The sequence below is a fragment of the Mesoplodon densirostris genome, chromosome 4 (assembly GCF_025265405.1).
Source record: "Mesoplodon densirostris isolate mMesDen1 chromosome 4, mMesDen1 primary haplotype, whole genome shotgun sequence".
Classification (NCBI taxonomy): domain Eukaryota; kingdom Metazoa; phylum Chordata; class Mammalia; order Artiodactyla; family Ziphiidae; genus Mesoplodon; species Mesoplodon densirostris.
This window is the reverse complement of record NC_082664.1, coordinates 30,460,878-30,486,713: the sequence shown is the minus strand read 5'-3', so window position 1 is coordinate 30,486,713 and position 25,836 is coordinate 30,460,878. Positions and strand designations below refer to the sequence as shown.

The 25,836-nt window shown below is 40.6% G+C and overlaps 1 protein-coding gene across 6 annotated transcripts in view; it reads right to left on the bottom strand.

The window, feature by feature from the left end:
* The window catches only part of NUMB (NUMB endocytic adaptor protein), a 174,706-nt gene extending 150,550 nt beyond the window's left edge, over positions 1 to 24,156 (bottom strand). For 5 of the 6 annotated variants that reach the window (XM_060095886.1, XM_060095889.1, XM_060095890.1 and 2 more), the window contains exon 1: positions 24,074 to 24,156. The gene's annotated coding sequence lies outside the window, so the exon portion shown is untranslated. Of the gene's footprint in view, positions 1 to 23,840 lie in introns of all 6 variants that reach the window. The other variant, XM_060095887.1, reaches the window with a different exon arrangement.
* Positions 24,157 to 25,836: the final 1,680 nt, after the last annotated feature.

Here is a 25,836-nt window from a genome sequence, read left to right as displayed (position 1 = left end):
AACAATGCAGGACTTGGCGCAGTGGTTAAGAATCCGCCTGCCCATGCAGGGGACACAGGTTCGAACCCTGGTCCGGGAAGATCCCACATGCCTCGGAGCAACTAAGCCCGTGTGCCACAACTACTGAGCCTGCACACTAGAGCCCGCATGCCACAACCGCTGAAGCCTGTGTGTCACAACTACTGAAGCCCGCGCGCCTAGAGCCCGTGCTCTGCAACAAGAGAACCACCACAATGAGAAGCCCACGCACCGCAGTGAAGAGTAACCCCCGCTCACCACAACTAGAGAAAGCCCGCACACAGCAACAAAGACCTAACACAGCCAAAAATAAAAATAAATAAATTTGTTAAAAATAAATTAATTAAAAGAATTAACAAACAATGCATAGCTGGCTCAAAAAACAATATAAATATCTCTCAGGCAGTGATAAGGAACAGAGATGCGAAATGATGCGGTGCTGAAGCCAGAGGTCCACTGGGTTCCTGGTCTAGAAACAGGCGGTGGCAGCTGGGACTTTGGCTTCCCTGGGGAACAGGGACTAAAAGTGCTCCATATGAGACAGAGGACTTATCAGAGCTAGGCCAGAGCTAGGGCTGGGTAGGGCTCTCTTATAAAGAAAACAACTGCCAACTCTGCCTGAGGTTATGGGTTACAGGAAATAACCCCCAGGAAGGTTGCAGGATATAGACACAGCTTCAAAACCAAGAAAGAAACCAGGCCACCTGCTAGGTCTGTGACTGGGTCTGCAATATCCACAGTAACACCAATATCTCTGAGGGGCAGGAACTCTAAGCCTGGTTCTAGAACTGGGGTCCAAAGGCAAGTGTGAAACTACTATACAAGGAGGGAAGTGAACATAAGAGGGACAAGGAAAGTTAGCTGAGACTCAAGAATAGAAGACAACTAAAGGGACTTCCCTGGTGGTCCAGTGGTTAAGACTCTGTGCTCCCAATGCAGAGGACCCATGTTCGATCCCTGGTCAGGGAACTAGATCCCGCATGCCACAACTAAGAGCCTGCATGCTACAACTAAAAGATCCCACATGCCACAACTAAAAGATTCCACATGCCACAACTAAAAGATCCTGCATGCCGCAACTAAAGATCCTGCACACCACAACGAAGATCCCACATGCTGCAACTAAGACCCGGCACAGTCAAATAAATAAATAAATATTAAAAACAAAAAAAAGACAACTAAAGATGCTGTTATAGTCTGAATGACATTCCATTATCCATTTCCTGAAGGTATAACTAATAAGACCGTTTCCAGGGCTTTCTCTTACATCTCAGTATTTATAAGATAAATCCTCATTACTTAGGGTAACCAGGAAAAACCTAACACTCTTAAACCTTTTCTACCTTCGCAACAAACCAATAATCATGATAATCTGAAAAGATTATTTTTTATATGCAATGAAGCGTCAAAAACCTATTTCTAAATGATAGCCTTTGACAACTCCAAAATCTAGCATCCAGTTTCCCATGGTTAAAGCAAACTGTCTTTATAACTAAATGTGTTGACTATGTCCACACAAACTTTAAGTGATGTAGTATCTCTCAAATACAGCCTTCCTATTATCAACCAGACACAGGACTTTCCTACCACCAAAAAGGGAGTGGTTTCCAGCTTAAAGATGACACAATTGAAAGGTTCTGAATGGGAATTTAAAATAGTCTCTAGAAAGAATAACTCGAATAAAAAAGTGTTTTGGTAAAACAAGCATCAAATTAGTAATCCACCATTTAAATTCTAGACCTATTTCTGCCACTAACTAGCTATGTGACTTTAGCTAACCTAAACTAGGCTTCATCTTTACCTGTAAAACAAACACTATAAGTCTCTAGGGCTTTACTAATTCTAACATTGTAACATTCTTTTAAACTTATGGTAAGAATGTGTGCTAAATGCAGACAAATTCATCATGTATGCATTTTCTAGAGCGTCAAAGAATTTTATAAATGCCAATAATGCCTGTCCACCGCTCTCTCCTCCCAAAAAGTTACATAAGCAAGATCTAAAACAAAACAAAACAACATTTTCTTGAGATAGTTTTCCAAAATACTTTTTTTTTTTTTTTGCGGTATGCGGGCCTCTCACTGTTGTGGCCTCTCCCGTTGCGGAGCACAGGCTCCGGACGCGCAGGCTCAGCGGCCATGGCTCACGGGCCCAGTCGCTCCGCGGCATGTGGGATTTCCCCGGACTGGGGCACGAACCCGTGTCCCCTGCATCGGCAGGCGGACTCTCAACCACTGCGCCACCAGGGAAGCCCCAAAATACTTTTTAATATGGTAACATATTACATGCTAGAACTTTAACTGAGGTATAATTTATATATACTAAAATTCACTTTTAAGTGTACACTTCTGAGTTTGAAAAACACATAGTCATGCAAACACCACCACTGTCAAGATATAGAACAGTTAACAGACAACATAGAACACCACAAAAAACTCCCTCATATCCTGTGTAGTTAAACCATCCCCCCACACCCTGGCAACCACTGGTCAGTTTTCTGTCCCTTTAGTTATGTTTATTCTAAAATATCATTAAAATGGAACCATACAGTATGTGGCCTTTTGAGTCTGGCTTCTTTCACTTAGCATAATGCATTTGATACCCATCCATGTTGTTGCATGCACTGCCAAATAGTACTCCATTTTTATGAATGTACCAAAGTTTATCAGTTCACCAGCTGAGGTTCATCTGGGTTTGTTTCCAGTTTGGGGCATTAGCATATAGATTTCTGTGTGACTATAAGTTTTCATTTCACTTGAGTAAATACCTAGGAGTGGAACTACTGGATCATTATGTTAACTGTATGTTTAACTATATATAAGAACCTGCCAAACTGTTTTTTTAAAAGACTATGAATAAGTTTTTTAATGGTTTTAAGGAAAAGTAAGTTTAGATCTTATGTCACAAATTTCATAGAAAGATCCTAAATAGACCCAGAGGAAATTATTTATTTATCAGAGGAAATTATTTTCCTATGTCCTATTTATAGGAAGTAGGAGTTAACAAAGGAAGTTGATTTGATAAATAATAAATATTCATATTGATAAATATCTGTATTTATCAAATAGGCAAAAGAGATTTTTTTAAGACTTTAAAATATGTCATGTTTGGGCTTCCCTGGTGGTGCAGTGGTTGAGAGTCCGCCTGCCGATGCAGGGGACACGGGTTCGTGCCCCGGTCCGGGAAGATCCCACATGCTGCGAAGCGACTAGGCCCGTGAGCCACGGCCGCTGAGCCTGTGCGTCCGGAGCCTGTGCTCCGCAACAGGAGAGGCCACAACAGTGAGAGGCCCGCGTACCGCAAAAAAAAAAAAAAAAAAAGTCATGTTTTACACAAAAATAAACTCAAAATGGATCAAAGACCTAAATGTAAGGCCAGACACTATCAAACTCTTAGAGGAAAACATAGGCAGAACACTCTATGACATAAATCACAGCAAGATCCTTTTTGACCCACCTCCTAGAGAAATGGAAATTAAAAAAAAATAAACAAATGGGACCTAATGAAACTTAAAAGCTTTTGCACAGCAAAGGAAACCATAACCAAGACGAAAAGACAACCCTCAGAATAGAAGAAAATATTTGCAAATGAAGCAACTGACAAAAGATTAATTTCCAAAATTTACAAGCAGTTCATGCAGCTCAATATCAAAAAAACTAACAAACAATCCAAAAATGGGCAGAAGACCTAAACAGACATTTCTCCAAAGAAGATATACAGACTGCCAACAAACACATGAAAGAATGCTCAACATCATTAATCACTAGAGAAATGCAAATCAAAACTACAATGAGATATCATCTCACACTGGTCAGAATGGCCATCATCAAAAAATCTACAAACAATAAATGCTGGAGAGGGTGTGGAGAAAAGGGAACCCTCTTGCACTGTTGGTGGGAATGTAAATTGATAAAGCCACTATGGAGAACAGTATGGAGGTTCCTTAAAAAACTAAAAATAGAACTACCATACAACCCAACAATCCCACTATTGGGCATATACCCTGAGAAAACCATAATTCAAAAAGAGTCGTGTACCAAAATGTTCATTGCAGCTCTATTTACAATAGCCAGGACATGGAAGCAACCTAAGTGTCCATCAACAGCTGAATGGATAAAGAAGATGTGTCACATATATACAATGGAATATTACTCAGCCATGAAAAGAAACGAAATTGAGTTATTTGTAGTGAGGTGGATGGACCTAGAGTCTGTCATACAGAGTGAAGTAAGTCAGAAAGAGAAAAACAAATACCGCATGCTAACACATATATATGGAATCTAATTTAAAAAAAAAAAGATCATGAAGAACCTAGGGGCAAGATGGGAATAAAGACACAGATCTACTAGAGAATGGACTTGAGGATATCAGGAGGGGGAATGGTAAGCTGTGACAAACTGAGAGAGTGGCATGGACATATATACACTACCAAACGTAAAATAGATAGCTAGTGGGAAGCAGCCGCATAGCACAGGGAGATCAGCTTGGTGCTTTGTGACCACCTAGAGGGGTGGGATAGAGAGGGGTGGGATAAGGAGGGTGGGAGGGAGGGAGATGCAAGAGGGAAGAGATATGGGAACATATGTATATGTATAACTGATTCACTTTGTTATAAAGCAGAAACTAACACACCATTGTAAAGCAACTATACTCCAATAAAGATGTTAAAAAAAAAAATGTCATGTTTGAAATCACAGTCGTAAGCTCTATAGGGACTTCCCTGGTGGTCCAGTGGCTACGACTCCGCACTCCCAATGCAGGGGGCCCAGGTTTGATCCCTGGTCAGGGAACTAGATCCCACATGCCGCGACTAAAGATCCTGCATGCCACAACTAAAGATCCCCCATGCCACAGCGAAGATCCCAAGATTCCGTGTGCCGCGACTAAGACCCGGCACAGCTACATAAATAAATTTTTTTTTTAAAAAAAAAGCTCTATAGGGCTTCCCTGGTGGCGCAGTGGTTGAGAGTCCGCCTGCTGATGCAGGGGACACGGGTTCGTGCCCTGGTCTGGGAAGATCCCACATGCCGCGGAGCGGCTGGGCCCGTGAGCCATGGCTGCTGAGCCTGCGCGTCCGGAGCCTGTGCTCCGCAAGGGGAGAGGCCACAACAGTGAGAAGCCCGCGTACCGCAAAAAAAAAAAAAAAAAAAAAAAGCTCTATAGGTCACTAACTCTGTGCGTGTGTGCACCCACTTCACTCTAGCTAGAATGTGGATTTAAACTGTCTATTTAGAATGGAAGGTTCCAAGTGGTTAAGTCTTCACAAATTCTGGTCATTTGGAACATAAATGAGAAAGACATAATAAAAAAGATTTGATCTTTCCAACTCACTCGTTCAACTGGCCATCAGAAACAATTCTTACTTCTTAGGGCTTCCCTGGTGGTGCAGTGGTTAAGAATCTGCTTGCCAACGCAGGGGACATGGGTTTGATCCCTGGGCTGGGAAGATCCACATGCCACGGAGCAACTAAGCCCGTGTGCCAGAACTACTGAGCCCATGCACCGCAGCTACTGAAGCCCATGCATTCTAAGGCCCGCGTGCTGCAACTACTGAAGCCCGAGTGCCTAGAGCCCGTGCTCTGCAACAAAGAGAAGCCACCGCAATGAGAAGCCTGCACACCACAATGAAGAGTAGTTCCCGCTCACTGCAACTAGAGAAAGCCCATGCACAGCAACAAAGAGCCAAAGCATCCAAAAACGAAAAAAAAAAGAAGAAATAATTCTTAGTTCTTAATGAGAGGACCTATTCATGAAAGCCTCCACTTGGTCCTTATCAATCTCCTGGTTTCACTCCCCCTTTTTTTGTGGGGGGGGCGGCTCACCAAATGGCATGCAGGATCTTAGTTCCCTGACCAGGAATCGAATCCGTGCCCCCTGAAGTGGAAGCGCAGAGTCTTAACCACTGGACCACCAGGGAAGTCCCTCTCTTTTTTATCCAACTAAGATTTCACAGTCCAACAATATAATCACTCCTTGAACTCAATCCAATGTTTCCCATGTCTCTCTCCTTCACACTCTCCTAGCAAAACTCCAGCTAACCTTCTTCAAGACTGCAACAGAGCAGTGGAATCTTGAAGAAGAAAATAACATATCCAGGCAGAATAGTTATTGTCATAAATGCACACTTAACAACTTCAACCAAGTTCGTGCACCTGACAAACAGTGAGGCCAAACAAACCAAAATATTGGAGTTTGGAGTGAAGAAAAATTTATTGCAAGGACCAAGCAAGGAGGATGGGGCGGCTCATTCTCAAAAGGCCCTAACTCCCTGATGGTTTTCAGGAAGGAAGTTTTATAGGCAAAATTTGCAGGGAGGGCTGCAGGGTGTGTGACCTTCCTCTGAGTGGTTGGTGATGAGGTAACAGGGTGTTGTTCCAGGAATCTCAGTCATCAGCCTCTGGTTCCAACAAGTCTGGGGTCCACGTGCTTATGCTTAGCCTGAAGTTACCACACTCCACCTGGGTGGGGGGCCTTAGTTCCTACAGAACTCAGAGGTATGTATGTATCAAATTGCTATGCACATCCTCTGAGGAAGAACCAGGACTCTGCCCATCATTGCACTGTGGCTTCTTTCTGCATTCCTACACTCCCCCAATTAGCAACTGTTTGAATCTGCCCTTTCCCTGTAGTTGCTGCTTTATACTTTACCCTCAGTTCTTAAACATCTCTCCCGTCCTCTCCATTTCCTCCCAACTCTTTTTTTTTAATTTATTTTATTTATTTTTGGCTGCATTGGGTCTTCGTTGCTGCGCGCAATCTTTCTCTAATTGTGGCGAGCGGGGGCTACTCTTCGTTGTGGTGCAGGGGCTTCTCATTGCAGTGGCTTCTCCTGTTGCAGAGCACGGGTTCTAAGCGCACGGGCTTCAGTAGTTGTGGCACGCGGGCTCAGCAGTTGTGGCACGTAGGCTTAGTTGCTCCACGGCATGTGGGATCTTCCTGGACCAAGGCTTGAACCCATGTCCCCTGCATTGGCAGGCGGATTCTTAACCACTGAACCACTGGGGAAGTCCCCCTCCCAACTCTTTTAATTTGACACTTTCATTAAGAAAATGGAAGCCATCAGAGGAAACCTTCCTGTTCTTTCCACAGTCAAATCTGTAACATTCCCCCAAACTGAACCAGTCATCTCCTTTTCCCTCCACTTTAAAATGAGTATCTGTGATTGACTATTAGAGTTTGCCCTCTGTATTATTTCTCTTTCACATAAAGATTTCTTTCCTTCCATAATTCTCTCTCTCCTGTATCATCAATCTTTCCTCTTCTACAAGATCATTCCCATTATCATGTAAAGATGTACCATTATCTCCCATATTTATATATTTTTAAAAGTATCCTATCATTCCTGGGGCTTCTCTGGTGGCACAGTGGTTAAGAATCCGCCTGCCAATGCAGGGGACACAGGTTCAAGCCCTGTTCCGGGAAGATCCCGCATGCCGCGGAGCAACTAAGCCCGTGTGCCACAACTACTGAGCCTGTGCTCTAGAGCCCGCGAGTCACAACTACTGAGCCTGTGCTCTAGAGCCCGCGAGTCACAACTACTGAGCTCGCACACCTAAAGTCCGTGCTCCGCAACAAGAGAAGCCACCGCAATGAGAAGCCCACGCACCGCCATGAAGAGTAGCCCCCACTCGCCACAACCAGAGAAAGCCCAAGTGCAGCAACGAAGACCCAACACAGCCAAAATAAATAAATAAATAAAAATAACAAATTTTTTTTAAAAAAGTATCCTATCATTCCCTACACAGCTATGCTCCACCTCCTCCCCATTTCTTAGTTACCCTTTACAGCCACACTTCTCAAAAAAGTATCAGCTCTCACCATCTCTAATTCCTAATCTTCCATTCACTATTCAACCTGCTCCAAACTGGTCTGCCTCCACAAATTTACTGAAACTGCCCTTTAAACAGACTTAAACAGATGGCACTCTTACAGGGATAAATAGAGTTTAAATGGAAAGACTATTTACAAAGGTGTGGGCAGGATTAAGGAGATTCTCCCCCTCCCCCCCCCCCCCTCTCTCTCTCTCTCTGTGTATGTGTATCTCAGGGACCAGCAATCAGGAAGCTATTAAAACTCCTCTAAACTCGTACAAGGTACAAGAGTACAAACTCTCACGTTTGCGAAGCCTGAGGTTACCAGAACCAGAAAAGGCACCATGCAAGTACAGGTAGAGAAATGCAACCTTTGCCTAAACTTCAGCCAGGCAGGAAGGAGGAAAGGGAATAAATATGCTATTTTTCCTTCTGCTGTCCAATCTCCTGTCAATTGTACCTCTACTGGCTGAATGCAACCTGAAGTCAGAAGGCAAAGAAGCCTGAGTCATGTAATCAACAGAGGTCAGCCTTCTGAGGCACAAAGCAGGGAAGAAAAGAGCAAAAATGAATCTGGAGGGACACACAGAGAATAACCAACACAGGATCACCAATAATTTCCATTTTGGTAAATCAAATGAGCACTGACCTTCCCTCCTCTCTTGGTTTCCATGACATGACAAATCCTGGTTTTCCCCTACATAAAAGTCACTTTTCATCCTTCACCAGACAGCTATATTTGGAGTTCTTCCAAGCTGAGGACCAGATAGTTGATCTCACCCTTTCCTCATGGCTCTCAATCCCATCTATATAATGACAATTTCAAGCAGTGCCTCTCCTTAAACTCCAGCTTCCCATTTCCCAACATTATCACATTATCATTTAGGTGTCTCTTGAAAATTTAGAGGTCCAAAACAATGATTCTCACCCTCTTTAAAAAAAAAAAAAAAAAAAAAAGTTCATTCCTCAGTCCTCCTAGATCTCAATAAATACCAAGCCAGTAATCTGAAATAACCCTTGATTCCTTTGATTCCTTTTTCTCCTTCACATCTAATCCATCAGTAAATCTTGAAAATTCTAATGTTATCTTAAATCCATCCACTTCTATCTCTACTTCCACCTCCCTTCTAAATTGCTCTTCCTGCTTTTTCTCTCTTGCTCCCTACCCCTACAATCAGATTATTAGGTAGTAGCCATAATGATCTTTTTAAAATGTAAATCATATTTATATTATTCTCTGCTTAAAATCCTTCAATGGCATCCCATTACATTTAGAACAAATCCAAATCCCCTACAGCAATCTACAAGGCACTCTGTAATCTGGCTTCTTTATATCTAACTTCATCTTAAAAACTATTCTTCCTCACACTCATTAAGCTCCAGCCTCACTTCAGTTCCTCAGAAATTCAAGCTCTTTCCTACTTTAGTCTTCCCACATGCAAAAAATGCTCTACCTCCAGCTCTCCTCAGGTGGCTCCTTCAAATTCTTCGTATCAATTTAAATGTCAACCCTAAGTGTGGCCTTTGCCAAAAAGATAAAAACTGGTTCCCCTGCCATTCTCTCATAATAACATACTATTCACTATTTTCATCACATATTTTCAAATGGCAATTTTTCTATTTATTTATCTTCTTATTGTACATCACCTTCTACTACTCCATAAGCTCCATGAAGGCAGAGATTATTAAATTAATTCAATTCAAACACCACTAAGGACACACTACACACAAGAAACTATGATAGGCAACTGTGGGAGTTACAAAGAATAAGTCGAAGTAACACGGATCCTGTTCCCAGTATGTACATAATCTAGTTAGAGGGGAAAATGTATACTTAACTATAATGCAAAGCAGACAATATGCCATATAACATTGGTATAAAGTGCTATAGAATCAAAAGAGAAAGAAAAAATGTAGAGAAAGTGATGAATAAGAAAGCCCTCATGTAAGGAGATGGTTCTATTATGGCTTGGAAGGACAACAAAGAAAAAGTATTCAAAGCAGACCAAACAACCTTAATGAAAAGACAAAAAGGGAGAAAGTAAAGAGTATATAAGGAGAAGAGGTTAAAAAGAATCAATGCAGCTAGAACATGAGGAACTACAGAGTTCTACTGCAATGTTTGATAATGGTAGTTAGGAAATAGGAAACAAAACTTTCAGTGAGTGTGATATAGAACTCAACTTTATCCACTATAAAATTAAAATATGAAATATTTTCAAGTAAATGAAAACTAATGTCCTTTCCAGGTCTAAATTCCAAATGATGGAGCTTATATAGACAACTAGTTTTAAAGTAAAAGGTACTCATAAAGCATGTTTCATCAATTTCATGTGAAATTTATCATGACTTTTAAAGTGGTTTTAAACTATTTGTCTAAACTACAATTTTTCAAAAATCCTGCTTACTCTTTCCAAAACTGTAATCAAAGAGAGTATGGAATGGGGCAGGGAGTGGGGGGAGCATTCAAGATATTTAATATTACACCCAGCCTAAATTTCAAAGTAATTTAATTAAACATTTCCACAAGGAAAAGCCAAGTATTTTAGTGGTATTCTCAAAAGTCAAGAGTCATATTTTTACTGATATTAACTTGTGACACGTTGTTGTCCATAAGCTTTATAGAGCTTAACTGGCTATTGTTCATTATACTCATTCAATAAGTAAGTATTGATTGCCAAGCAGTATTACAGTACTACACACAAAATCACAGAATTTTATAGGCTAACAGAGAGAAGAAAAATCAAGATAATTTTAAAGACTAATGAAGTGGGGGGTGGGGCCTCACCATACCAGACATCTAAATTTATTACAAAGCTACAGTAAATAAAGACAGTGTAGTACTGCCTCATGGATAGGCAAACAGAGCATAAAAACAGGCCCATGTGTATACAGAATATGACATATGACTTAAGATTCTCACTGTAGGGCATTCCCTGGCGGTCCAGTGGCTAGGACTCGGTGCTTTCACTGCCGAGGGCCTGGGTTCAATCCCTGGTTGGGGAACTAAGATCCCACAAGCCACGTGGTGCAGCCAAAAAAAAAAATAGATCCTCACTATAGATCAGTGAGGAATGGATGCTACTCAATAAATGGGGTGTTAGTACTACTTATTTTCTATATGGAAAAACTGAATTATATTCATTGTATTATTCACTATAATTTTTAGATTTAAATATTTCAGCATCAAAAAAACTTTAAAGATCTAGTCCAATGTCTTTACTTTATTAAAGAAGAAACAAAGACCCAGAGAAGTTAAAACATTTAGCCAAATCACAGAGTGTGGCAGCACAGGAATTAAACTCGTATCTCATGATTTATTCATTCGGGAATTGGCATTCCCTCATTTAATACACACAGAACACTTCCCACCCACCTCAACTTCAAGTTACCCATGATATCAACATATCAACAGACACAAATCAGAAGTGGAGGAAGCCACAAAAGGTGTGGTGAAGGAAAAAGCCGATACTTCTTTCATTTTCTTCCATCTCCAAATCTTCTTTCAAGGAAATTAGCCAAAAAATATAGTCCTCCCCTCAAAGATTAATCTTATCTAAACCCAAACTAATGACAAAGAAGTGTTCCATGGGTCAGTATGCAGGGGTTTCAGAAAGAAAGAAAAGAATGTCAAGAACTGTGATTCCCCATCATAAATATCTATGAACATTAAGTATTTTAGATAGTGCTGTTATTAGGCCCAACATTTTTCAGGCACAAGTTCCATCAACCTCATATCTCACTCAGTTTGTTTCCAGAGGATGTTAAACATTTACACTTAGAGATTTTCACAAAGACCAGTTAAACAAACACTACTAAAGACTGTCCAAAAATAAATGCTCCGATTCCAAGAGTCAATTAAGGTATAGAGAGAAATGACATCTTCTCTAGGAAAGCACTCAATCTCAGGTTACTAGGGTTTCCATCATCTGTTAATTCAGATAAAACTTTCCTTCCATATATCACCCCCCGGGAAACATGACAGGAGTATTGATAGTGAAGGGAGAGAGACTGGTAGACAGCCTATGTGCAAACTTAGAAATCCCAGTTTAAACTCTGACCACCACTACCACACATTCTATAAAGAATGCAAAATTGACTGCATTTGATTCAATTACTTTAGCACTGAGGGGTAAGAATATGAGTCCATCACTTGCTCTATGATTTGGGGCAAACTGCTTAACCTCTTTGCTTCAGATTCCTCAACTGCAAAGTAAGGATAATAACAGTACCTACTCTCATAGAGATTATTGTATGGATTAAATTAGTGCATGTAAAGCACTTCGAGCAAAGCCTGGAATACAGTGTTAGCTGTTGGCAGTATTATTATTATTACCTGATACCCTTACTAGACTATCAGTTCTCACGTGTGGCTCAAATACAGAATAGTTTTTGAGCCAGATCATGCAATATTAATGTTCCTGAATCAATGATTCAATTGCAAAAATTCAAAAAGCAGCTCTACAACACAGTCTGAAGTCTTCCTTTTGAACATTTACTTATCAAAGTTCTCACAAATATTAATCAATAGCAAATGTTTACTTAACTCCAAGAAACCACTATGAATTATCACTATGATATGGAACTTCTGAAAAATCTTATACTTGAAATATTTTTCATTTTACTTTTAATTACAAATTAATCTCTGACCTTACAAATCAGATAAGTCTAGATCCATTATACAGTAATAAAACACACTGAACCTTCTGTTAAGGTATTTACTATCAATCTGCAAATTTGCCTTTGTAAAAGATTTTAACCAAAAAAAAAAAAAATCAGTAAGTGCTCAACATCTTTAGTCACCTGGAAATTGCAAATTAAAACCATTCTAAGATATCACTTTACACCCACTACAATGGCTAAAAGTCAAAAAGACTAACAACCCAAGTGGCGGCAAAGAGACACGGAGCAACTGGAGAACCATTCAGCAATTGCTTATAAAAAACATATATCTGCCCTGTGACCCAACAATTCCACTCCTAGGTATTGGACCAAGAGAAATGAAACGTATGTTAAAAAGACTTGTACAAGAATGCTTACAGAGTCTTATTCATAACAGGCAAAACAAAAACAAAAACAAAAACAAAAAAACAGAAAAAATGCAAACGTCTATCAACAGGAGAATGGAAAAACAAAGTGTATTATATTCATAAAATGGAATACTATGCCATCTAGGAAGTTATCTGGTGTTTACAAAAATGTTTTGAATTTACTATTCAGTTAAGAAGTCTTATTTTTATTTTCTTCAAATTCTCTCTCATTTTAAAATGCATTTTAAACAGTCCCTAGTTGAAGATAATTTTTATTCAGAAAATAACTTTAGTTTTTGTTTGTTTAGTAACTAACTTGAGTTTTCTTGCCACAATATAAACTTTTGAGAAATTTTTTAATTGGTGCTTTTAAGAGGCAAATAAATCCCAGGGTTTTATTAAATGATTCTCCCACAGAAACTCTTAAATGTATTGGCACATATATTTTTTTTTCTTATGCATTCCTGGTGCATGTTCATCCTGAGTAGAGAGCTCTCTCCAGAAATTACCCATGTATAGAAATAAGACTGGCTTAAAATGGCTACTGTGATGGAAATGGTATCTTAGGGAGATACAACTTGGACCTGAGGTAAATTAAATAGTTAACAAACTGTGGTTTAGACAATGCTTTAATGGCATTTTATTTAAAAGGCCATACCATTGCTGTAATTTTCTATTGGTTATGGTTTCCTTAGTAATAAAAGTGTACAAAATAAAATGAATCTCAAAAACATGTTAAACAAAAGAAGTCAGATGAAAAGAGTACATATGGGGTTTTGGTTTGTTTTTTTGGTTTTGGGGGGTTTTTTTGGCCACACCATGCAGCATGCAGGATCTTAGTTCCTTGATCCTCGAACCGTGCCCCCTGCATTGGGAGTGCAGAGTCTCAACCACTGGACCACGAGGGAAGTCCCAAGAGTACATATGATATTACTGCATATATATGAAATTCAAAAACAACAGTAACTTAAAGGAAATACTTAAAAGGTTAAAGATCACATTTAAAATATTTGGTTAGTGCTCGAATAAATTCAAATTGAAGAAATCAATTACTATTTTCTCTTTATGTTAACTTTTAAATATTTAAAATACTTTAAAAGGTATATACCTCAATCTTATGTATCGTTAATGGGAATGTAAATTGGTCCTACAACCTTTCTGGAGAGCAACTGTGCAGTGTTTTGCTCTCTTCAAAGCCCTAAGAAATGTATACCTTGACTTGATAGTTCCATTTACAGGAATCTATCTTAAAAATACAGAAATGTGGGACTTCCCTGGTGGCGCAGTGGTTAAGAAGCCGCCTGCCAATGCAGAGTACACGGGTTCGAGCCCTGGTCTGGGAGGATCCCACATTCCGCGGAGCAACTAAGCCTGTGAGCCACAACTACTGAGCCTGCGCTCTAGAGCCCGAGAGCCACAACTACTGAAGTGTGCGCCTAGAGCCCGTGCTCCACAACAAAGAGAAGCCAGTGCACCGCAGCGAAGAGTAGCCCCCGCTCTCCGCAACTAGAGAAAGCCCGCGGGCAGCAATTTAGACCCAACGCAGCCATAAATAAATAAGTTTATTTTTTTTTAATTTATTTTATTTTTTTTTTCTTTTTGCGGTATGCGGGCCTCTCGCTGTTGTGGCCTCTCCCGTTGCGGAGCACAGGCTCCGGACGCGCAGGCCCAGCGGCCATGGCTCACGGGCCCAGCCGCTCCGCAGCATATGGGATCCTCCCAGACCGGGGCACGAACCCGTATCCCCTGCATCCGCAGGCGGACTCTCAACCACTGCGCCACCAGGGAGGCCCATAAGTTTATTTTTTAAAGAATACAGAAATGTGGACAAAGATTTGTGTTTCGCATATTCACTAAAGTTTTGTTTATAATAATTGGAAATTAACAATCTAAATGTGAACACTACGGACACTGGTTGTATAAATGATGTATCCATTATTGGAATATTCTTCAGCTCTTTTAAACTGTTTTCAAATAATTGTAATGATATTAAAATGTATGTTAATAAAAGCAGGTTCCAAAATTATGTATACAGTAAAATATGCAATGAGAAAAATTAAAGACAATAAATGTTAACATCATTAAAAATAATAATTTGGGGCCAACATCATAGAAACTAGTATTATATTTCACAAGTGTCTGGATTTTATTGTAAGAACACAAGTGATATCCCTCACTAACTAGGTCTACTGGAGGGGGAAAAAAAGACCAAAAGAATAAGAACATTCATTAAAGGAACACACCATTAGTATTATATTATTTCAGATACGAACAGCAAATGAAGTCAAAGTCCTTCAGGGTATGCTAACAAATCTATAACAAGAAAAACTCACAGAATTCATTGCAGTGCAAGTATATATCAATCATATTTAATTTGAACGGGGGAAATAATTAGATAATTTAGTGATTTTCCACAGGACTGAGCTCAGCTCTTTTACAAAGCAACAAAAGAAGGGAAAGGCACAGCAAGAAGTCAAGCCAGCAATCTGATTTCCCAGGAAATTAGCTCTTTCTTGGCAAAGTACTGGCCTCATATTCTAAAGAAGCAGAACTCTACAAACAGAGATGAGACACATAAAGTTCAAATACTCTGTAAAAGACGTATACTTTTCCCTTTGCTTGTAAGACCTCCAAGTGAGAATAATTAATGCCTCTTAAAACATAGGAAAAAAGTTAAAAGCCCAATTTAGAGTTAAATGTTCTATAAATAATGTTTCTTTCAAAATGCTAAGTAATCTCACAAGTTATAAAATAACTGTATTTTTAATATTTTTAAATGAAAGGAAAATACCATGCTATTTCTAACCTTCAACTAGGATTACATGGAAAAGGAAACTTTGATATTATTGATATTAATTCTGGATTTTAAATTTACCAAGGTCAACAAAAATACTTATAATTTCTCTATGTTTTCAATCATCACTATAAAACATTTCCTTCAATCTCCAACTCAAAATAAAAAAGTCTTAGTATTTGATCTTCTTTCAGAAAAAGACTATCTGTTAATAAGCCAAAAGAAGAGTCTTCTTAAGATAAAAAGGTAATAGGATAGGTGAGTTAAAGAAGGAAAAGGGGGGAGGGGTAGGAAAAGGGGCCATAATAGAGGCTTTTCTTCTTTTTTTTTTTTTTTTTTTCTTTTTGCGGTATGCGGGCCTCTCACTGTTGTGGCCTCTCCCGTTGCGGAGCACAGGCTCCGGATGCGCAGGCCCAGCGGCCATGGCTCACGGGCCCAGCCGCTCCGCGGCATATGGGATCCTCCCAGACCGGGGCACGAACCCGTATCCCCTGCATCGGCAGGCGGACTCTTAACCACTGCGCCACCAGGGAGGCCCGAGGCTTTTCTTCTTTTAAGTCACATGTTTAAAAATCTGACCCTGATTTCCATTAAATGGTCCAGCACTGAAGCTTCTGCAGAACTATGGGACATGGTTGCTCAGTAGGCAGAAAAATGGCAGCTGAACTTCATTTAGTATTCAAGTATAAAGTAATGTAAGGATGAAATTAGACAACCATATATTTAAATCAGTGGGTTCATTTATAACCCATTCTTGCAACTCTAAACTGTTTCCCTCAGCACCATGACCCCAACTGCCACACTAGACCAAAAGGCCAACAAAATGCTACTTCAAAGAATCAGTAACAAAGCAGAAAATTTTATTAAACTTTTCTAACAAGCCAATAAACAAAAAGTAATGGTCTCAACAAATGGTGCTGAGACAACTGGATAACCATATGTGAAAGAATTACATTGGGCCCCTTCTCCATACCATACACAAAAATTAACCCAAAATAGATCAAAGAACTAAACATAAGAACTAAAATTTGTATAAACTCTTAGAAGAAAACACAGGCATAAATATTCATGACCTTGGATTAGGCAATTGTTTCTTAAATATTATACCAAAAGCACAAACATAGCGCTATATCAAAATGAAAAAGGTTTTTTTTGTTTTTTGGGGTTTTTTTTGCAGTACGCGGACCTCTCACTCTTGCGGTCTCTCCCGTTGCAGAGCACAGGCTCCAGACGTGCAGGCTCAGCGGCCATGGCTCACGGGCCCAGCTGCTCCGCGGCATGTGGGATCTTCCCAGACCGGGGCACGAACCCATGTCCCCGGCATCTGCAGGCGGACTCTCAACCACTGCGCCACCAGGGAAGCCTCCAAAATAAAAAAGTTTTATGCTTCAAAAAAAGTTTTGTGCATCAAGAACATGAAAATAGGGGCTTCCCTGATGGCGCAGTGGTTAAGAATCCGCCTGCCAGTGCAGGGGACACAGGTTCGAACCCTGGTCCAGGAAGATCCCACATGCCGCGGAGCAACTAAGCCCATGCGCCATAACTACTGAGCCTGCGCTCTAGAGCCTGCAAGCCACAACTACAGAGCCCGTGTGCCACAACTACTGAAGCCCGCACACCTAGAGCCCATGCTCCGCAAAAAGAGAAGCCACCGCAATGAGAAGCCCACACACAGCAACAAAGAGTAACCCCAGCTCGCCGCAACTAGAGAAAGCCTGCATGCAGCAACGAAGACCCAACGCAGCCAAAGATAAATTAATTAATTAATTTTAAAAAAAGAAAGGAAGAAAGTGAAAATACAAGCCATACACTGGGAGAAAATATTTGCAAATCGTACATCTGACGAGGGACTTGTATCCAGAATACATAAAGGTTTTCCACAACTCATAACTCAATAATAAAAGATGACCTCGTTTTTAAATGAAGACTCAACGCAGCCAAAAATAAATTAATTAATTTAAAAATAAATAAATAAAGTCAATTCCAGTTTTTCTAACTGCCACATTGCTTATAATCACAGTATCTGGGATATTAGCCCTTCCTAGAAAGAGAAGTCTAATATTGTTATAATTACTAATAAAAAAAATTAACATCATCATGTGTTGAGTGCCCACTATAAGCAAGGTACTACATAAAATGCTTTTCATTTAATTCTCAGCTTAGTTAAGGAGGATAAGCTCTATTTTGTAGATGACAAAACGGACGCTACAAGAGATTCAATAAACTGCCCAATTACTCAATTAGTAAATGACAGATCCAGGATTCAAAAACATGGTCATACAATGATAAAACTTGGACTTTTCTTCCATTCTATCATTCTTACTCAGAACACAATGATGCTTTTTTCAATTTCATAATATGCTAGTTACAAATGTACTTCTGTGATCATCAGGCTATTCTATGATTCCGTGAGATTCCAGGTTGAAAAAAAAGTTTATCTTGATGAAATAATACTGGGAGCTAAAATTCCTGATAACAAAGTCAGCTATATTAAAAATAACTAAGTAAATAAACCCTTATAAATTATGCAAAGCAGTACCACATGACACAATTGAAAGGTACCCATGGAGTACTTGTGCACAGCTGACCAGGACAAAAGCATCACTTTTACTTTTCTAAGGTCAAAGGAAGTCAATCTTAAAGATATAAATTTTGCTTTTTTCTGTGTTCCTGACTTCCCTGACTTTGCCTTTATTCAGGAGCCAAGCAGTGTTCTACGGCTTTAAATCCCTCTTCCTCCCTAACTAAACTGGAAAAAAACTGGATAATAATCATTTTCCTAATTAACTATATCCACCTTAATATAAACAAGTTACCACAATTAATATTTTGCTATGTAATCAGAGAACTCAAGACTCTGATCCTGAAGGTAAGGTATCAGCAAGCAAGTAGGGAGAAACAGAGTTTCAGTAGAGAGAGAAAGGGAAGTCACTGAACATTAATTATTAAGCAGCCCCTTGGTTAATCCATTTAAGATGACTGGGAGTCTCTTCCTACTGCCTAATCCCAGACTCCATTAGAAAGGACAACTGGGAAGACTTGGCCTAGTTGAAATTGTTGGGCACCTATTCCCAAGAACTGGAGAAGCAGAGACAAGTGTCCAGCCTTCTAAATCCACATGGCCCTGCAAAGGCTCCCATCCTAGGACTAGCAATTCTCAGTGTATTCATTTGTATTCTGACATGCTTTCCTGAGTGGAACACAACAAAGAAAGAGTTCTAACAAGCACAGCGAAAAATATGTCCCTGCGAGAATGTTGCAAATAGGATCATCCTCCTTTACATATGTCACTCCAGGAAAACTGCCAAGAAAGGCTCACTTCCCTAGACATACTTCCTGCAGATCCTCCGACTCCTCCTCAAACATATCAATATTCTCCTCATTCTCCCTTAGTCTCAAACCTTTTGCCCCAAGATTTACAAGTGCATATTTTATATTCTCAAAAATATACGGCAATAGGATAATGACATCCTATTTATCAGTACCTGTGTCTCATATCTGAACAAACATCCTAAAGCCTTATATAGAATTTCCATCTATAATAATGAGATTTCCAATACATTATATTACTGAATATAAATTTTCTTTGCAAATAAATTTTTCTTTATTTTCAAAAAATTGTATTTCTTTGCAAATAAAGGATTTATCATAATGTCAAGATAAAAAATAAGATAGCAAAAAAAATTTAAGGAGTACAATTGTTTCCTTTCTCCCTAGCCCCACCAAGGAAACATATATCAGAGTTCAGAAACTGGCAGAATTCAAGATCCATTCCATAGAAATCAAAATTTATTAAACACAATACATGTATTTTGGCAAGTCCAAAATAAAACGTAGCTTTCCGGGCTTCCCTGGTGGTGCAGTGGTTGAGAATCCGCCTGCTAATGCAGGGGACACCGGTTCAAGCCCTGGTCTGGGAGGATCCCACATGCCGCGGAGCAACTGGGCCCGTGAGCCACAACTACTGAGCCTGCGGGTCTGGAGCCTGTGCTCTGCAACGAGAGGCCGCAACAGTGAGAGGCCTGTGCACCGCGATGAAGAGTGGCCTCCGCTCGCTGCAACTGGAGAAAGCCCTCGCACAGAAACGAAGACCCAACACAGCCAAAAATAAATAAATAAATTAATTTTTTTTAAAAAACACGTAGCTTTCCAAGTACTCTATTAAAAGACTTTTTTTAAGGTAATAAGTTTACCAAGGGACCTTTTCTGATAAAAGGAATTCTCCCAGCAAACTAGAAACCAGACGTTGGGGTTTTGTACTTTCACAGAAATAGATGTTCAGGCAGCACATTTCCATTAGGATTTATTGTATGAGTAGTTGAAGAGAAAGAAGCAGAGAAAGCAGATCAGAAGCAATGTGTAAAAGACAAAACTTTACTGAAATAGAAAATAAACTTAATGAACTAGTGTTAATTGAACTTCCACTTTTAAAAACCATTTACCTGAATAATCTTTGAAACTGGAAAATGAGCCTCACTAAATTGTACCATCAGGAGCAGTTTCTCTGGGATTTAAAAACCACCATTTTTTCAACTACAAATTAACAAATCTCACTGTAAAACCGGTTGAGCAATCAGAGCTATTCCTAGATAAGTATGATTAAATTATGGGTGAATAATAAGTCAACTGAATAAAGTCCATTCATTAAAAAGCAAGTAAGTAATCAAACTAGTTAAGGTCCACAATTATGATGAATGAATTTTATATTTTTCCCACACTCAATTACTAAGATTTTACATTCTTCCATCAGTTAGTAAAGAACTGAATGATCGGGCTTCCCTGGTGGCGCAGTGGTTGAAAGTCCACCTGCTGATGCAGGGGACACAGGTTTGTGCCCCAGTCCAGGAAGATCTCACATGCCGCGGAGCAGCTGGGCCCGTGAGCCATGGCCGCTGAGCCTGCGCGTCTGGAGCCTGTGCTCCGCAGCGGGAGAGGCCACAACAGTGAGAGGCCCGCGTACCGCAAAAAAAAAAAAAAGAACTGAATGATCTATACAAAAGTGCCCATCAACTGTACAATGACTTAACAACCATTTTGGTGGGAGGGATACTTCATTTAACTCAAAGCAAGGAATTCAAAAGCTTTCATCCTTGGAACCTTGTCACAAAAAATTAGTAAATTTGTTTTATGAAAAGACTGCTTATGTTTTTCAACTCAAAAATGAAATAATTACATGTTTTATAGTCTTCCAAACAAAAATTAAAATTTTGTAAAAATATAATAAAAATATGAAATAGAACTAAAAATTATTTTTGAGAGAAAAAAAATCTAAAAATCCTGATGCAAAGCTACTCCAAAAGTTTCTTTACAATTTCATAAAACATTAATGAAAGGGTTATAAATCCCCTAGATTAAAGATTTTAAAGAGAGCTGTAAGACTCTCTTTCAGTTTTCAATACTGTTTTCTCTGTCCTTACGTCCATTAAAACAAACATAAATCAACTCTTTCTAAATATAAACCATCTAGTCTTATAGAAGAAAAATCAAACGAAGAACAGCACAAAACATACATATATATTCTTAATATAGCTTAAAATAAGTATATAGATTACATTTGGGTCCCTCAAACAAGTTAAATTTACAACTCTATGCCACATCCAGATCATTCTCAAGGGAGAAAACCATCAAAACAAAAGCTCCTGCTTAATAAACTATTTACTTTGTAGTTAAAACTCTAACCCAGGTGCATCTGAGCATTATTACTATGTCTTCTCTCTTCAAAAACCTAGAAATCTAAAATACACAAGTATATCTGGTTCTCTTAAAAATGTTTTTATATTATATATTTTGTATTAAGGCCATGAAAACTTCAGAATTCCTTACTCTCTAAAAAGGAAACACCCTTTTGCTTTTCTCTTTTGAAATGTGTCTTATCTGGTTTTTGCTTACTTTCTATACACGAACTGTTCTCACACCAGTCTATTTGTGTTGGTTGTTTACTGTCAATACATCTGTGTATACTTAGGTTTTATACAGACAGTGCTTTACAGTGCACTGGTAAAAAAAAAAAAAAAAAAAAGGTGAACAAGAGGGCATGAGTGAAACAAAAGTGGACCACATCTGAGAAACACCACTCAATTTCACCTCTCTACCTCAAATTCCCTTTAGTCCTCATGTTAAGAGTCTCAGTATTTAAAAAGAAGCGCAACACAATGTATGATAAGGCAAACACAGGAGAAACCAATCAGAAACTGAAGAAATTTAATAGAATGTATCACCACCTGATAAAATTACCACAAAAAGAAAAATAAATAAACAGTAAACCCAGTCCCTGGATGTCCCTACTGAAGGGCTGCTTTTGCTGCACTGCATGGCTCAAAACAGTTTTACAAACTCTTTTTAATGTAAGAAATACATTTTACATTGTGACCTAGTACACACATGTATGAGCAAAATTTCCTAAAACAATATTTTTCCTTGCCACGTGCAATGGTAGTCTATTCTGCTCTATTCTATTTTATTTTATTTTTATTCTATTTTATTTTTAATCAATTTAACCCACTAAATTGATTTTATAAATTACTAATAAATCATGATCCACAGTTTGAAAAACACAGGCTTAAAATAGGGCATCCCTTATACATTATTAGGATCTTTTTTTTGCAATTTGCTTCTACCTGTCTCTAGCAGGGTAGACAAGTTTTTAAGGTTGCTACATCATTACTGTTTTCAGCAAAGCAAGTGGTTCCCCTGACCAACATAAGCCATCACCTGAGATAAATACAAACTCTCAGGCCCCATCCCAGACCTACTGAATCAGAAACTCTGGGTGGAGCCAGCACTCTACATTTTAGCAAGCCGTCCAGGTGATTCTGGTTCAAGTTAAAGTTTGAGAACAACGCATTAAAGAATTCAGGACTTTATTCTCTACACATTTAATAATCCAGTACAGTGCTTACTTTGTGCCAGTCACTATTCTAAAAGTTCCACAGATATTAACTCATGTGAAAAAGCGACCCTAAGAAGTAGGAAGTATTGTTATCTCTATTACACAGATGAAACTTCCACACAGAGAGAGGTTAAGTTGTCAAAGCTAAGTGGTAGAACTAGAATTCAAATTTATTTCTAATTTGGCGAAAGTTAAGCCTGTTCTCTTCATGCCTCTCTTCTTTCTGATTAAGTCCCCGGTCCCACTCCTTTAGTTCAGCTATCCCCTTTTCCCCTTTCAAATTACCCATATTGTCAATGTCCTTATTTTCTAACATTATTGCTCCCGTCCTAAAACAAATTTCTTTTCTAAAGCATTGGAATGTAAGTCACAACCTTGCTTTTAGAACCCTTTCTCTGGTCCTAGATGGCATCTTAGTATTATGAAGCTGAAGGTTCTACTATTTCTGAAGTCCTTAGAACCTATTAAGGGCCCCATGCTAATTTCTCATATCTACTGTTCCGGCCAGTTTCCACAAGACCACTAGTCTCTTCCTGAGCAACTTTCTCGCTCCCTCCTACTACACCCTACCTCCCACTCCCTTCCTACAAGGAAACAACTTCTCCCGCCCACCCCCGTGTCATTTTGCTTGACTTATCTCCAACTGAGAGAACTTCCATTCCTCAGCTAAACCCCTCACCACAGTCTCAAGCCCGAGCTACCACTCCAGGACTTTTTTCAAAACCCTGGTTTCCTGGGGACCCTCAGACCTAGGGGTTCCCAGGCCAGTCTTGGATTTCCCATCCCAGACCAGCGGTGGGGGGGCAGGGCGCTCCCGCTCCTCCCCAAGCTGTTCAAGGTCTCCACGGGTCCGACACTCCAAAGCTCCGCAAGAACCCCAAGAGCGCTCCTCTCTCGGATGGCCGCCTTTCTCAGGAGGATCCCCGGGTGCCTCCCTGCCTTTCCTCGACGCCCTCGCTGAGACCCCGGCCGCCCTCGGCCTCCCTTCTCCCTCGGACCCGGGCCGCTCCCAGTCTCCCGGCCCCCCAGCTTTCTCCTCTCGGGCCGCTCCCGGGTTTCCCGGGTTCCCCTTCCTCCTCGCACCCAAGCTGTCCTGGGTATTCCCGAGTCACCCCGCCCGCGGACCAGGTCGTAACCGGTCACCCCGGGTCACCCCTTTCTCTGGGACCCCAGACACCCCCGTCTCCCCAAGGACCTACCCCTCACACACCGGACGCCGGGCAGTGCCCCAGACCCGCGCAGCTAAGCGTCCCAAGGGACCTCCCGGCCTGACCCGCTTGGGTCCGGCCCCAGCCTACCTTGCCACCACGAACTCCGCCACCAAGAGCCGGGCTGCTCTCCCACCAGCCCAGTCAGCGCGAACTCGCCGCCGCCGCCGCCGCCGCCGCCGCCCCCGCCCTGGCCCCGACCGGGGCCCGACACGGCCCGCAGTCCAGGCCCCCTTCCGCTGGCTTCCGCCTCAGGAGCGCCGAGCTGTAGTTTCCGCCCCGCGACCGCCCCCAGACCTCAGGTCCGCGTTACCAGTACCCACCTGCCGCTGCCCCCGGCCAACTCCAGTGCCACTGCCTCTACCTCGGGCGCCAGTAGCCACCTAGCGCCACCACCTCCCCCATGACAACAGGCCCACCCCGCTTCACACTTCCTATCTCTCCATTGGGTAGTGGGGCGGCATCTCTCTGCTCTTATTGGTTTAGTTTACCCGTCCGTCAAAGCTTCCTTACCACCCCTTTTCCTGACCCGGTATTACCCCCCCCTCCCGGACCTCGAGCGTCCTAGACCAAGCTTTAGTTGTAATTGGTTGATGGTTGGGCAGTTCAAAGTTCTGATAGGCTGCCGAAAGTGTCTGTTAAGTCAATTGGCAAAGGCTGCGATGGCCATGGTTGGTTCGAGCTTGGGCACAGTTAGGTTGCGCAGTAGAAAGCAAGGGGCAGAAGCTCACGTCCGAGGGGATGGGTTAACTGTTTGTGGTAGAGTGGACTCTGGAAACTCGTCCCTTTTTCCAACTTCCTCCCTATAAGGAGAAGCTTATCACTGCTAGCTTACCCAGAGGGTAGTACTTACAAAACAGCAGCATCAGAGGTTGTGTTTAAAAATCATTTACAACCCCTTGAGAGAAAAGCAGTATACAGATTAAAATTTCCCCTTCTTGAGGTCCTAAGATGCCCAGTTTCCTTGACGTTCTTTCCAGAAGTCTCCGTGCTAAAGGGCAAAGCACAACCGTTTATTTTGCAGAGGTCAGCCCACTTTGGTTGCAGTTAATAAATTGAAGTGGCGTGTTGAGGGTTCTCCAGCTTCCAGACTCACCCCTGGCTGGCTCCTGCGAAGTGACCAGGCAACCAACAGCAAGTTTGGACTAAATGGGCCATATTTTACCCTTGTGATGCTCTGAACAAGAGAATTCGGCTCCCGCAACTTGGTTTTTATGCTCAGCAGTTCTTAAATAGCCCTACTAGTTGTGTGTCAGATACTGAAAAACTTGTCTTTTTTTCTAAACCTCTCCTCTTCCTAAGCAGTCTAAATTAGGACCATTGAAAGACTGCAGTTCCTTTCGCATATTGGCACAATGCACAAGAATAAATGATTGCATTTTTACTCATTTGGGTACAAATCACAGTAGACACTTTTGAGAAATGTGGTGTTGCTATAAAAACTCTTGCGCTCCTAGAAATATATCCATCATTAGTTTTTTGCATTTCTTTTTCATTTCCACCCCTTTTCCTGCTCCTAAAGAGCAAAATGCTGGCCTAATTATTCTTTCAATTTCTAAATCAGATTTAAATGTACCTTCCTCACAACTCCACCTAGCATACACAAACCTGTGGGTCATGAAACATACACTCAGGAATGGACTGGGACAGGTCAAGGGTACTTCCCTCTTAAGCATCCCTTTAGTGGTTGTGGACTTTCTGTGGCACCAAGAATCTGGACTTTGCCCCTTTCTTATTCCCACTAACTCTTTGTTCCATATCTCTTCTATTTACCCTTCTATCCTGTTCCAGCAAGCTACAGGGAGTTTAAAACTGCATGGTTCATTATCCCAAAAAAAATTGTCTATTTTCTAACATATATTTTTAGTCAGGTTTAAATAAACTACATACCTCTCTCACCAAACTAAGCGGAAATTATTCCTCCAGTAACTCTACATAACAATAAGGTGTCTTTTCCCAGTTATTTTCCGGAACTTTCCTCCCCCTTCTCTCATCCTCACCTTCCAAGTTAGAAATAACCTCCCCTTCAATTCAATGACTCATAAAAAGCCTGTAAAAGGAAAGTGGAAAAGCCAAAATAACTTCA